The sequence below is a fragment of the Ornithorhynchus anatinus genome, chromosome 5 (assembly GCF_004115215.2).
Source record: "Ornithorhynchus anatinus isolate Pmale09 chromosome 5, mOrnAna1.pri.v4, whole genome shotgun sequence".
NCBI classification, from domain to species: Eukaryota; Metazoa; Chordata; class Mammalia; order Monotremata; family Ornithorhynchidae; genus Ornithorhynchus; species Ornithorhynchus anatinus.
The window spans coordinates 82786544-82792353 of record NC_041732.1 but is presented as its reverse complement, the minus strand read 5'-3'; the positions used below and the strand labels follow the sequence as shown (position 1 = coordinate 82792353).

At 42.7% G+C, this 5810-nt stretch overlaps 1 non-coding gene across 1 annotated transcript; it reads left to right on the top strand.

The window, feature by feature from the left end:
- Positions 1-1677: 1677 nt before the first annotated feature.
- LOC114812496 lies at positions 1678-1815 on the top strand. The gene has a single exon (XR_003760148.1). It is a non-coding gene; the product is annotated as a small nucleolar RNA SNORA7 (small nucleolar RNA).
- Positions 1816-5810: the final 3995 nt, after the last annotated feature.

Below are 5810 nucleotides of genomic sequence, written 5' to 3'. Positions count from 1 at the left end.
ATACTTACATACAGTTACTTTCCACGTGCTCTTGGTATTCAAAGACGACATCACTGACGTGATTTTCTGGCAAACTTTGCTATGAATGTCCTGACAATGAGATTTAATTTATTCCGACTGCATTGCTGGCACTCGCATTTGCTAATGAAGATTTACATCAATTCCAGAAATGTCAAGAAGTCTTTGGAGCTTTGGCATTTCCTAGTTCCTTCTGAGCCCATTCCAGGGTATCAAAACTAGCCAATCTGTTGTTCTAATTAATCCAAGGAGGGCAGAATAAAACAGAGTGGAACCAGCGGCAGGGGTGGGATTGTCAGAGGGCAGGAGAGGAATCAAATATACTACTTTGGGTCATCAGTTGATCCATTTCTGTAAGCTAAGAATTACAAATAATTTATTATTAATAATAATAATAATAACAATTGTGGTATTTGTTAAGCACTAAGCACTGTTCTAAGCACTAGGATAGATACAAGGTAATCTGATTGGACACAGTCCTTGTCCCACATGGGGCTCACAGTCTTAATCCCCATTTTACAGATGAGAGAACTGAGACCCAGGGAAGTGAAGTGACTTTCCCAAGGTCAAACAGCAGATAAATTGTGGAGCTGAGATTAGAACGCAAGTTCTCTTACTCCCAGGCCCAGGCTCTTCCCATGCTGCTTCCCATTCTGGAAGATTTCTGAGAGAGTCAAAATCCTTGGTCTTCTAAATTGGTACATATGTCAGTCAGTGGTATTTATTGAGCACTTGCTGTGTGCACAGCACTGTACTAAGCACTTGGGAGAGTATAATACAACCGAGTTGCTAGACACATTCCCTGCCCACAAGAAGCTTACAGTCTTACGATGTCATGGAAAGCAAGAGGTGTCCCTTATACAGTTCTCTGAACCAAGTTGTGACCCCTACCTGGAGTAGAATATTGGGTAGGATGGATCACCGGTCTGGCCCACTTATGGTACTTTTTATAGTCTTATTCTAGAAATAAATTGCATCAGACTGTCCAAATGAATGCTTCATACACAACAATCAGTGATGACTAAAAGTAGCAGTTCTACAGAATTCTTTCTTCAATACCCAATCAGTGTGTTTGTAAAACCGGGGAAGGGAAACCTTTTCTCTTAGGATCTTAAGCCTTTAAATTAGGAATGTTGCCAAAGTTCTCTGAGTCCTCCAAATTTAGCCTACAGATGACTTTCCAAATGTTCTTGCTGCAGCAGAAGGGAAGTGGGAGTTAGAATTTGGAAACTCTAGGTCCACAGGCAGAAAGGAACAGATTGAAGAAATAATGGAATAGGCCAGCAGCAGATGCAAGGATCAATTCCTGTTCTCCCTGTCACTTTTTTTGAAGACCAATGAGATCCCCATCTGAAAACACTGGGGGAAAAAAAATCAGTATTTTGGCATTTGTTTGTAAGCTCCTTGAGGGCAGGGAATAGAAGCAGTGTGTTCTAGTGGAAAAAGTATGGGACTGTGAGTTAGAAAAACCCAGGTCTTAATCCCTAGTCTTCTACTTGCCTTCTCTGTGACCCTGGGCAATCTCTTTCCTTCTCAAGGCCTGTTTCCTCATCTATAAAATGGGGATTCAGTGCCTCTTCTCCCTCCTTCTTAGAATGAAGCTCCATGAGGGACAGGGAATATATCTGACCTAATTAACTTGCATCTACCCCAGTGTTCCCCCTCTCAGGATTGCACCTGGAAAGTTCCCAATACTCTTCCAGTCACAACTACAGGAGGGAAAGTCAAGCAGAGGCCTACCCATTCCATTCCTAGCTTGTGCACTGGCTTGCGAGTGGAAGGCAATCTACTACAAGTCCAAACTTACCTGTGCTGGGCAGCAGCTGTATAGGAGAGAGTCGAGGGTGGAAACTCAAGCTTACTAGGTGGAATAATAATAATAATAATAATGTTGGTATTTGTTAAGCGATTACTATGTGCTGATCACCGTTCTAAGCACTGGGGTAGAAACAGGGTAATCAGGTTGTCCCACATGAGGCTCACAGTCGTAATCCCCATTTTACAGATGAGGTAACAGGCTCCGAGAAATTAAGTGACTTGCCCAAAGTCACACAGCTGACAAGTGGCGGAGCCAGGATTAGAACCCATGACCTCTGACTCCTAAGCCTGTGTTCTTTCCACTGAGCCACGCTACTTCTCTTAAAGGCAATGGTAAACCACTTTTGTACTTTTACTGAGAATACTCTGTGGATACACTACCAGAACGATTGCAGCTGGAGGTGGGGTGTTCTGGGAGAGATGTGTCCATGGTGTCACTATGGGTCGGAAACAACTTGACGGCATAAGACAAGACCCAGTGTTTAGAACCATGCTTTTCACATAGCAAGCCCCTAACAAATATAATAATAATAATGTTTTGCTTGTGTTGTTCTCTTTCAAAGCACTAAGTACAATACTTCACACTCAGTAGGCAGTCAATAAAGACCACTGATAGCCTGAAATTGATCCTGAAGTTTATCCATATTCAGAGATTTCTCTATATCAGAAGTATGCCTGAAATGATTAGGGTAGCAGGTACTATTTAGAGTCTCTTATCTACTCAATTGTATCTGTTACACTCATGTGCTGTCTCATGACAACTGAATGCACAATTCAAGTTGTTCTAAAGTTGATCCAAAAAATCTGTTTGTTTAACAGCAGATGAGGATTCTGTGTATTTTTAATAAGTTTATCTATAGCATGATATAGAAAACAAACTAAAATAAATTCTGGTTATATCGATGTTCTAGGTGAAGAAGTTGATTATTCCAGTGTTCTAAATACTGGTATATAATGGAAAATCAAGGCTCTAAAAGCAAGATGTAGCAATTAATCACAATCTATTTGAATTTCCTCTTCATGGTTCAGTTGTGTGCTATATTTCCTGGCTCAGAATATTCCCTACCAGGAGCAATTATGATTCTGGGAACTGAAGCTCCAAGGTGGATTCAACTAATGTTTATGAGATGCTGAACCTCATTCAGGTAATCAGCCAATGGCATTTACTTAGTACTTATTATGTGCCGAGCACAGTACTAAGCCCCACAAATTTGGTTTGAGTTAGTTGGCATAATGCCATATAGGATAGTTGATCGATTAATCAGTGGTATTTATTGAGGGCTTACTCTGTGCAGAGCACTGAACCTCAGTGCTTGGGAGAGGACACCAGAATTGGCAGACAAGTTCCTTGCCCACAAAGAGCTTACAGTCCAGAGGTTTTTCCTAATGTTATTAGGTTGTTTTCTTTTTTTTTTTTTCAGCTTGACTCAAACACAACCACCAGAGAAAGGCCCACCAAGACGAGTTTTTTGGAGGTAGTATTTCACTGGGCTTTGGTATAACCATGTATTGTTGTGTCAACTGTACCATGAGAACTGTGGCAGGAAGAGGAAAACCAATGATAACTCATCAGGAGCAAGAGCAGTGAGCAAAGAACTAGTCACCCTCTAGACTATAAACTCACTCTGGGCAGGGAACACGCTCTGGACTCAGTAAGCATTTGATAATATGATTAATAATAATAATTATTATGGTATTTGCTAAGCACTTACTATGTGCCAGGCACTGTTCTAAGGGTAAATACAAGGATATTAGGTTGTCTCACTTGGGGCTCACAGTCTTAATAATAATAATGATATTTGTTAAGTGCTTATTTTGTGCCAAACACTGTTCTAAGCACTAGGAGAGATACAAGCTTATCAGGTTGTCCCAGGTGGGGTTAACAGTCTTAATTCCCATTTTACAGATGAGGTAACTGAGGCACAGAGAAGTGAAGTGGCTTGTCCAAGGTCACACAGCAGAAAAGTGGCAGAGCCAGGATTAGAACTCCCCCTCCTCTGACTCCCAAGCCCGTGCTCTTTCCACTAAGCCCTGCTGCGTGACTGAAGAACTAAGGACTTTATAGACTGCCTTCTCTTTGGATGCCCTGGACCTAGTGAACTCTCCCTCGGTTGCCCCATCCCTAATCTGCCTTTCTCCATAAACTCACCCATTCCCAAGTGTGGGTTTTCTGCCTTTCCTAACCCTCCCTCACTTGCATTCCCAGTTAATGCAAGTCCCAGAAAACACTCTCCCCTCTCAAGTATCTTGTTGCTCCTCAGTTTTGCCATCTAATACTTGGCAAACTCACCCCACCATACACCACCACCATCCACCACCACCATCCACCAGAAGCAGCGTGGCTCAGTGGAAAGAGCACAGGCTTTGGAGTCAGAGTTCATGGGTTCAAATCCCGGCTCGGCCACTTGTCAGCTGTGTGACTTTGGGCAAGTCACTTAACTTCTTGGTGCCTCAGTTCCCTCATCTGTAAAATGGGGATTAAGACTGTGAGCCCCACGTGGGACAACCTGATTCCCCTGTGTCTACGCCAGTGCTTAGAACAGTGCTCGGCACATAGTAAGCGCTTAACAAATACCAACATTATTATCCTCATCCCCTTTCACCCCACTGCACACCACACCCTTATTCTCTTCGAATAATTGCCTCCAATTACCCATCTCTGAGCATGGTTATGACACCTCACCAAAATCTGATATATTACTATACCTAGCATTCCTCTAACACCCTAAAACTCTTTCACCATCAATCAAGCAATGATATTGACTGAGTGCTTACCATGTGCCGAGCACTGTACTAAGCTCTTGGGAGGGTACAATATAACAGAGTTGGTAGTCATGATATCTTGCCCACAAGGAGCTTACAGTCTAAAGGGGGAGACTACTATCTATAATTTATTTCTTTATATTAATGTCAGTCATCCCCTCTAGACTGTTACCTTGCTTTGGCAGGTAATATAATATTGTTATTTGTTAAGCGCTTACTATGTGCAGAGCACTGTTCTAAGTGCTGGGGTAGATAGAGGGTAATCAGGTTGTGCCACGTGAGGCTCACAGTTAATCCCCACATGACAGATGAGGTAACAGGCACAGAGAAGTTAAGTGACTTGCCCACAGTCACACAGCTGACAAGTGGCAGAGCTGGGATTCAAACTCATGACCTCTGACTCCCAAGCCCGTGCTCTTTCCACTGAGCCATGCTGCTTCTCTACTTTTGTTTGTTTGAATATGTTTGTTATATTGTGATATCATATTCTCCCAAGCACTAAGTACAGTCCTGTACTCACAGTAAGCACTCAATAAATATAACTCAGTAAACAGTAAGACCTCAATAAATACTATCAACTGACTGAACGACAGACATTAAAATAAATTATGGATATGTACATAAGGGCTGTGGGACTGAGAGTGGGGTGAATATCAAGTGCTTTAAGGGTACAGGTCCAAGGGCGTGAGCAATGCAGGAGGGAGAGGGGGTGAGGAAAAAGGTCTTATTCAGGGAAGACCTCTTGGAGGAGATATGATTTTAATAAAGCTCTGAAGGTAGGGAGAGTGGTTGTCTGGCTCTAGCATCCATTACTCTCAACTCATGGTACGAAAATCTGCTTTCATCGGGAATGGCTCCAATCTCTCTCCTCCTCCTCTTCCTCACTGAAGGCTGTTTTACTCTAGATGATGCTACTTCTCAAACGTTCTCCTGAATATGTCTCACCCTACTCCATCTGTCACCTCCACATCACTGAAAACCTGTGTCATCATTCTCTACCACCCACTACAATGACTAGTTGCCATCAACTCAAGAGAACTCATGGAGACTTCGTTAGCTCCCATGGCTTCGACCACCCCCCCCATCTATATCTCCAGTCCCGGCCTCTCTCCCCGCCTGCAGTCTCTTATTTCCTCCTGCATTCCAGACATCTCTACTTGGATGTCCTGCTATCACTTCAAACATAATAATAATAATAATCATAATTGTGG